The following is a 10,087-nucleotide window of genomic DNA, read 5'->3' as shown; positions in this document are numbered from 1 at the left end:
CAAGACTCTAGATGCTTCTTTCTTGAATTCCAAGAACCTTTAACCTTGGTTTGACTATCCCTATCGCATGAGAAAACCTTTCTCGTGATCCAGCCCCAACCAAGATCCTCGCTCTAAATTCAAGACCTCCAAGTCTTGGTGAAGATTCACTTAATCTCAATGGTGGTAAGACACCAAAAGACAAAACCCAAAGTACAAAACAATATACAAAAATAGAGTTTTACTAAGCACTAAAAATGCTCAAATTACAACAACGAAAACTCAAAAATTAACCCACACTCAAGTAACACAAACCATCATGAATGTATGTGAGTTAATACAAAACATATAACGCATAATCTCTATATAAAATCTCTAATCAGAATGCATGAACATGCAAGAAAGAATGAATGAGATTAAGCACATGAAAACAACATGCAATACATCATGAACAATATCAACTAAGCATGTTAATCTCTCTTTCTCACACATGAATCGCTCTTCTGCCCATAATGCAGTAAATCACGAAAATTATGCTCTCTAATAGTTCCTAAACAATAATATGCAATGCTACACGTTTCTGCAATTTGCTAGAACTTACACAAAACAGATTTGACCCTTCAAACCGTTATTTTCAGTTACACAGTTAAAACAGAAAACAGTTATAACATAAAACAGACACATTAATCGATTAAGTCACCACGTTAATCGATTAACCAGCATATATCAAAACGTGATTAAATGGTAAACTACTTATATGTTATGCTTCACTCCTATACATGTTTTAGCAATTATGTTATGCCTAATATGCACATATAACATGTATGATTAATGCATGAACACATAATAAACTAGATGATATGCCTCATGAATATGACAATTATAATGGCTTGTGAGACTTGCATCGAGGTTTACCTAACCTAATAAGACTCACTAACTAAGGCACACATCCCAGACTACTTAGAAATATAACTCTATTGATACAACCTATTCTAGATATGACCATTGAGTTCTAGGCATGTTGATTGTTGAGTCGTCTTCAAGCTTTTACTAACTCCTTTGTCTTCATCAAAACATAGGAAAAACATTGCTAGTGCAATCCTTGACTCTTTGCACTTTCAAACCCGACCTAACTGACTGAAGATCCCAATAAATAGGTTCAATGAGTAATAACAAGTTGTAAAGTGATATGAGAATGAACATGCTATAAAATTATGAGAAGCATGATTCCTGCAGCATATGTAAGAATGAGTTAAACTCTTGACGAGATCTATACTCCAATCGGAATGGAGTATCTAGGCTACAAGAATACTCTTGATAGACTCATCTATGTGGATGTGGAAGTGGAACCGTTTCCTATGAAATTTTGGTGCATAAATTTCTAGAATACACCTTTGAAAAGGTTGTGTGTGGTTTGATGTTGGAGATAGAGTTCAACACTACGAGCCACTCTAGTAAAATGTGGATCTTATTTACTATGCAAAAGGTTCAAGTCGCATGATACATTTGTTTATGCACAATCTTATTTATTGAGACCACATAAATTCTAAGAAATCATTTTTTAATTTCAAATGGAAGATTGTTGGAACTTGGTTTGTTGGAAGCCATTAGTAAGAACTTTTGGGTGTGAAATCTAAAAAACTCCCAAGTCCCACATAGAAGAATTTTGAAAAAACAACTCTCAAGTTCCACATTGGATGGTGGAGAAACTTAGAAAAAACCTCATGTTATAAATAGAGGTGTTCTCCCATCATTATAACTCGTCCCAAGTTAAATATGCTTTCATTCAACTTTTTCTTTATCCCTCATATTTTCTGCTGACGCATTTTCGACAAACTTCTCCCCCTTTCTTTCAGTGGCATTAAGAATTGGCACAGACAACCATATTGTGAGAATTTCAAGAATTGACATCGGTAGTCATTATTGGAGAAAAATAATTGGCACGTGTAGCCATATTGTAGGAATTTCAAAAACTGACATTAGTATTCAGTATTATGTGAAAAGAATTGACACTAGCAATCATATTGTGGGGATTTCGAGAACTGACACTGGTAGTCAGATTGTGGGAAAAGAATTGGCACGAGTAGCCATATTGTGGGTATTTCGAGAATTGACACTGGTAGCCATATTATGGTGGGTCTATTCGAGATCGGTTCTTACAGTGCAGTAAGAATTCGATAACAAAGATCTAGGCTGTTTTATCTTGGAGACGGTGTGGTTGATAGTCTGCATGCACATTTTGGGCAGTGCCACAAAACGTATTAAAGAGAGACCTAGTCGTAGCTCAGCCAGTAATTATTATTTCGTGTCATTTAAAATTGTTGCAAGCTACAATAACAACGGTATTCAATGAAAGTCTGAGAGTATGGGACGGGGAGGTGATTGAGGTTTCTGTTTAAACATTCAGTAAAGTTAATAGCATTTTCTATACAAAGCATTCTTGAATGTGGAAACTCAACAACATTTGCTAAAATAAGTGTTGATCAATCTTGGTAAATGAACAGCACTTTTGGTAGATAGAGGTATTGAATATGATGTTTCTTTAATTAAATAAAAACTTCAGTGGGGCCATATATACACATAGAAGTATAAAACATTTTGAATATTTAGTGGTTTAAATAATGATATTTATATCGTTGGAACTTTTTTTATATCTATATCTTCGTATTTGTATCTACATATTAGAATAATAGAAACTAAGAATTATAATAGAAAATATCTTAAAATGCACTCATCTAATAGTTACACGAAAATCAGCAATATTTAGTAAAGTAAACGCAGTTGAATATGTGCAAATCACCAACGCTTACATTATTAAGCATTTTACACATGGGCACCGTTGAATGTTTGTTGTTAAAAAACAATTATCACATAGTGTTAATTCTAACTCATCTCTCTTTCCTAACAATCAAATTCAAATATTCTCAAACCTTAAATCTTATTCAAGTTTTTAAAACTTAAATCTTATTCAAGTTTTTAAAACTTAAATCTTATTCCAATTTTCTAGTAGTGGATACTTTGTTCTAATATACTTTGTGTGCTCTTGCGTTCACTAATTATTGGTTTAATTTAAAAATATTATCTTCTCTCACTCATTTTGGATGGTGAATAGTTATGGCCATAGAATTTATATTTAATTTCTAAATACAGAATGTGTGAAATGCATTATCTCTTTCTTTTATATTTTACTTCATTCTCTCATCTACCTCCCACTCGTTTTGAGAAGACATTGGAGTTTCCATGAAGATTCTAAAAGTATAAAATTACAGGTTACAATTTTTATATATGTTATTCTTAGGTGGCCATAATTATATCACAACTTATTTATGCACGTGATGCATATTTACGCATTAAATAAATTATTTAGCAAAACTCTCAAGATATTTAAATTAAATTATTATGTCATCCAGTGAATAACACTTGTCAAGATTAATATCAATAAGTAATATCAGCTAAAAACAGATAATCTCGTTAATATTAATAAAAGGTGTGATGGGATAACTATAATATTCAAGTGTTGTTCAATTGAGGTAGACTTAATTAGGTAAGACCTAGAGACATTAAGTTAGGCTTAATTCAAAAGATGAACTAGAATAATTATTATTCATCCAACTATCCAAGAATTGTATGGGATATAATTGAAAATGATTTTTCTACTTAAATAACCTACTATTAATAGATCAGCCAAAGCTAACTTAAGAACATTAAAAATATAGATCTTGGCCCACTATCTATGTAAATAGAAGTTTGATTCGAGAGGGTCAATTTTATGAATCAAATAGTGGAAGAATATTTAATTAAAGACCTAATTAAATATTTTATACTTACACACATATTTTATTGTTGATAGATAACCATGACAATAAATTCAACAAGTAACTTATTGCAACGATCTATCCTTGAGAAGGAAAATTTACCCGAATAAACTTCCTTGACCGGTATAAAAACTTGAGTATTGTCCTCATGCAAGATAAAAAGCAGCATGTTATGGTTAAGCCACATCCTAAATTCCACGTTAAGGATGGCTCAAGAGCTGACAAAAATGCTCATAAGAAGCAACATGATGATGTTCTAGATGTTAGTTGTTTCATGTTGGCTTATCTGAACTCTAAGCTTCAAAAGCAACAAGTGAACATGAAAGCATATAATATGATCATGTACTTAAAGAAGCTCTATCAAAGGCAAGTTAGGCATAAGATTTTTAGGTCTCCAAGCAACTTTATCGATATAAAAAAATATAGGGAAGAGCCTTGTGGGCCCTCATGTGCTCAAGAAGATTGGGTACATTGAGAACCTAGAGAAACTTAGTTTCCCATAGGTCAAGGGTTGGCCATTGATCATGTGCCCAATCATTTATGGACAATTATAGTCAACCTGTTATGAACTTTAACATGAACGAAATTGCAAAAACACTACTTGAATTGCTCAGCATGTTCATAACTGTTGAGAACAACATTAATACATGAAAGGGTAAGACCATATTAATGATCCAACCTAAAAAGGCAGTAGAAAATCAAAATTGAAACATAAGCCTAAAAGGAAGTCATTTGGAAAGGGGAAAAATAAGTCAGGTACCTTTGGCTTGAATCCTACAGATGGGATGGTCAAGGATGGGAAATTTTTCCATTGTTAGTAGACAGGAAATTGAACAAGGAACTGCCTCAAGTACTTGAAGGAATGCAAGAAGGGAAGTGAGACTTCTGCTTCAGGTATTTATGTTAAAGAAGTCAATTTATCTACTTTTACATCATGTGTATTAGATACTGGATGTGGTTCTCACATTTGTATTAATGTGCAGGATCTTAAAAGGAGTAGACCATTGGGTAAGGGTGAAGTGACCCTACGAGTTGCAAATGGAGCAAGAGTTACAGGTTAGCTATAAGATCCTATATTTTATCTTTACCATATGGTATAGTTATTGAATTACACAGTTGACATTTTATACCGACTAATTCTAGGAATATTATTTCTATTTCTAGTTTGCAAGAAAGATTTTTTTAGTTTATAATAAAGGGTAAAAGTTATTCTAATTATTTAAATAATATGTTTTATGTTAGTGCACAATTTAGTGATGGACTTTATATCCTTGATCTCAAAATACCAATCAATAAACTAAATACAAATTGGGTAAAAAACAAACAATTTGAACATACTTATTTATAACATTGTCATTTAAGCCATATAAATGATTAACAAATCTCCAAAATTTCATCAATTCACACATATGAATCTTGTTTGTTTGGGAAGATGATTAAGGCTCCATTAACCGGAAAAAGGTGTAAGAGCAAGTTATATTTTAAGCCTCATACATAGTAATGTACGTGGACCAATGAGCAAATGATCTTTATTTCATCATGTTTACTGGTGATTTCCGTAGCTATGGATTTGTCTATCTAATGAAATTAAAATCCTTTAAAAATTTCAAAGAATTTAAGAATGAGGTAGAAAACCAAATTGTAAAGAAAATTAAAGGACTTCCATCACATCAAGGTGGAGAATATTAGAGTCAAGAATTTAATGACTATCTAAAATGAGTTTAAGATTATATCTCAACTCCCTATAGAGTGATGTATCCGGAATGAGAAATAAAACTTTGTTGGATATGGTTCCATCTATTATGAGTCAATCAGATCTCTTTGACTTCTTTCGGAGACATACTTTGTTAACGACAACTTTCACACTAAATCGTGTTATGTCGAAGGATGTTATAAAGACACCATATGAGATATGGATTAGGAAACAACCTAGTATGCCTTTTATGAAGATTTGGGACTGCAAAACTTAAGTGGGATGTCAAGTTTCATGCTCTACGAGTCTCGTACCATCGAGGTGATTTTTAATAAAATCATGCTATCAGGTTCTGATATCCTCGATTTTCCCCAAAAACGTATTCTTACCAAGACATTAAAGAAAAATCAAGCCATTCAAATCTCGAGCCTGATACTTTTAAAACTTCATTATTACAGGTCCTTGTAACTAATCTACTTAAATAAAAAACCAAGCTGTTGAGGTCTCTGAGTCTAATACAATATGACCTTGTGCCTCATATACTTAAAGAAAAAGATCAAGCCCTTCAGGTCCCCAAGCCTGATATTCTACAAATTCATTTTTTCTAGGTGTACATAAATATAAATCCAAGCCCTTCAAGTCGTCAAGCATAATACTTTTAAATTTCATTCTTTCCAGGTCCATATGACTAATGTAGTAAAATAAAATATCCAGACCCTTCAGGTCCTCGAGAGTAATACTTAAAAATTTATACTTTCCAGGTATATGTGCCTAATGTACTCAAAGAAAAATTCAAACCCCTTAGGTCATCGAGCCTGATACTTTAAAAACCTATTATTTATAGGTTCTCGTGCCTTATGTACTTAAAGAAAAATTTCAGCCCTTCACATCCGTGATCCTTAGGCTTTTAAAAATCTATACCTTTCAGGTACCTACATCTAAAGTGTTTAAAGAGAATCCAAGATTTGCAGGTCCTTTTGCATGACTCTTTTCATGTCCATGTGGATGATGTGCTTATAGAAGCAATTTATTCTTTTCAAGTCATGGTTCTTGATATTATAAAAATCATATTTTTCCCAAATTTTGGCAAGACACCAACTTTCATTCTTAGTCTATCCTTATCTTTTTCTCAAGTTAGAGGATGACATTGAATTGTGTTCTTGACCTATTTTTACTCTTTTCCCATGTTTCGATACTACATCGACATGCTTTCTAGTTTATCTATATTTTTCTTCTCAAGTTCTGGTAATACTTCAACATGTGTTCTTGGTGTGGCAATACACTAATCATCATTATCGGTCTATCTTTTTTTTCCTTTCCTTAATTTCCGACAGTACACTAACATGTGCTCTGTAAATGCAAGCATGCATCACATGAGTAGATTGTATATGTGAGCATACATCACATGAGTAGATTGTATATGCGAGCATGTATCATATGGATTTTGATGAAGATAAAGATAGAAGACAAAGTTTAAACAAAGACCGAAGACAAATTTTGTAGATAAAGTTCAAGGACAAGCTTCAAGACATGGACAAATTAACAAACATTAAAGTCAAAGTCAAGAATCAAGTTCAAGCATTCAAGAAGATCTAGAGGCTAAGTGTTTTTATATTTTCTTAGGTCTTAAGATGTTTGATTGAGTAGAGTCTAGGCTAGGTGAACCTTAATGTAAGTCTAACAACACCTAAAATTGATCATAACTAAAATGAGATTTACATGCATACATACATGATTTACATGCACATGCATAAATATATGATCATATGATTTTGATGCATTAAATTGAGTTTTAAATCATACATCATTTGAAGTCATGCATCATACTTTTATAAATCATGTAGGAGGATCATATCACATTAAAGTGTCTTTTTCAGAAAACCCTTAATAGGTTAATGTTTAGTTTATCGATTAAGCTATGCAAAATTGGGAACACGTTAATCGATTAAGTTAAGGTTTAATCGATTAATTGTAGTTATAGTTTCTAATATTTTTTTAAAGTATCGTTAATCGATTAACTATACCAGAAAACAGAACTGTATATTAACTTAACTTTTCCCATTTGCATCAATTATTGAGATCATTAAGAGAGTTATTCGAAAATCATTTTTGTTCATACATTTTCATATCAAAAGATATATTTTCCTAAGTGTTTTGAAAAAGAGGGATAAGAGAAAAACTTCATGAATTTTAGAGAAGTTATTTCAAGAATTGCATTGTCAAATCTTTTAAAAAGAAACATTGCATCGAACATTTCTATACTCTGAGTTTATGAGACTTGTAGAGAGGTTCTTAGATTTTGGAGGGTGTATATTCAACATATATATGTGCAATTACTTGTTTTGTATACATTTAGACTTTGGTATCAACATTTCTCTTAAGTGTGTGGTATCATCAAGTAGAAGAGAAAAGGTTTGGGAAAACCCTGGTTAAAAGTGGCTAGATGCCATTAGAAGTTAGGTTCACTATACAAGAGTCTTGATAGGAGAAGTTAGAAGTGGTTGGACCATCCATTAGAAGTGGTGACGAGCCATTAGAAGTGGTGACGAGCCATTAGAAGTGGGTGAAGGTAAACCATTAGAAGCTTGAAGTCCAAGATTGTCTTGGTGGAAGTGTGTTTATAAAACATTGACTTCCATATTGAAGAAAATCTCCCAATATCAAAATAGGAGGCCTGAGTGTAGTTTGCATGTGGACAAGCAAACGAACCAGGATAAAAGTTATTGTCTCATTCTTGTTATCCCTTAACTCTTTACGTTTTCGTATTGTTTGATTTACTTAACTTGACATTCATATCATTCTGTGAGTAATTGCATATTCAGTTTTGTGCATTAACTGTGTGTTATCATTTGTAAGAATACATACATGTTTTGTTGAATCTTGAAATTCTTGGTGATTATAGAAAACTATTTTTCAAGAGACAAGAATTGGTTAATTGATTAAGTTCTTGAGTTAATCGATTATATGCAGAAGTAGTTAATCGATTATATAGAGAAGCAATTAATCAATTAAGGCACTAGTTAATCTATTAAATAGTGAGGAATTTTGTAAAATATTTTTGTTAATCAAACAACAGTAATAGTGTATCGAGCCACCTATCCACCCCCTCTAGATAAGTTTAGAGCCCTTGTGTATCAACAAGTGGCATTAGAGCTAGTTCGAACATACTAGCTTAATCGCTAATTCGTATGATCATAAGGATATACACTATGGGCTCGACAAAATCCTTTCGGTGGTGAAGGATCCTCCATAAACCGCCCTCCCGTCTTCTATGGAGAGGAATATGCTTACTGGAAAGTCATAATGAGGATCTTTATCGAGACTATTGATATAGATATTTGGGATGTCGTACAAAATGGTCATTTTGTTCCACTATACTTGGTGGAAGGTGAAACCAAAGAGAAATCAAAACGTCTCTTGACCAATGAGGAAAAGAGAAAAGTGCAACATGATTTAAAAGCGAAAAATATTATTACTTTTACACTTTCACATGATGACTTCTTTAGGGTTTCTCAAAGCAAGAGTGCTAAATAAATATGGAATACTTTACAAGTAATCCATGAAGGCACTAGTGAAGTCAAGTGAGCTAGATTAAATGCTTTGCCACATGAATATTAGCTATTTCGCATGTTTCCACATGAAACTATTAGTGATATGCAAAAGCGATTTCTCACATCATTAACCATTTCATTACATTAGATAAAGTGTTTGCTAATGATGAATTGACTAACAAATTTTTAAGATATCTTGATAGGACATGGCAACCAAAGGTGACAACTATAATGGAGTCAAAAGACTTGGATTTCATGTCACTCGCAACACTATTTGGAAAGCTTCAAGAACATGAGAAGGAGCTAAGACGATTAACACGTGATGGAGCTAGGACGATTAACACTCCATGAGAAAATGAACAAGAACATCATAGAAATCTTTTTGAAAGAAACAAAATCACATTCAAGAAGTCAAGAAGAGAGACTTCATAATGAAAAGTCTATTTCCACATCGATAATGAAACTATGTCCCTCCTTGTCAACAAATTTAGAAAGTTCTTAAGAAATAAGGGAGAATTCAGAAAGTCTTAGAAATAAGATGCAAAAGACTCAATGAAGAAGAGCAAGTATTCCAAAGACAAAGCAACTTGCCATGAGTGTCAGAAAGTAGGCCACATGAGGTATACATGTCCTACTTATCTAAAGAAGATTGAGCATGACAAAATAAAGACTATCAGGACATCAAAACTATGAAGGCATACATTATTTAGATGCACCCGAAGAGGACACTAAATAAACAAGCACCTCAAAAGATGAAGAATCGAACAAGCTATGTCGTATGGCTCAAAAACTGAATTCTTGCAAAGTAAGTGAGCAAGATGAATCTAGTGTGGTAAAATATTTCGATTTTAGATCTAATTCCGATGATTACCTCACGTATGATATGCTTTATGGTGCTTATGTTGAAATGTATGAATAACTTAAAAAGTTAGCAAAAAAAGTATGCAGATAAGAAAAGGTTGATTTTAGAACATGAAAAAAAAATGTGAACTACAAAATTTTATTGATGAGCTTAAAATTGAAATGATACCTTGGATCTTACCTATGCT

This window comes from Lupinus angustifolius, chromosome LG14 (genome assembly GCF_001865875.1).
Source record: "Lupinus angustifolius cultivar Tanjil chromosome LG14, LupAngTanjil_v1.0, whole genome shotgun sequence".
NCBI classification, from domain to species: Eukaryota; Viridiplantae; Streptophyta; class Magnoliopsida; order Fabales; family Fabaceae; genus Lupinus; species Lupinus angustifolius.
Note: the sequence above shows the minus strand (reverse complement) of the source record.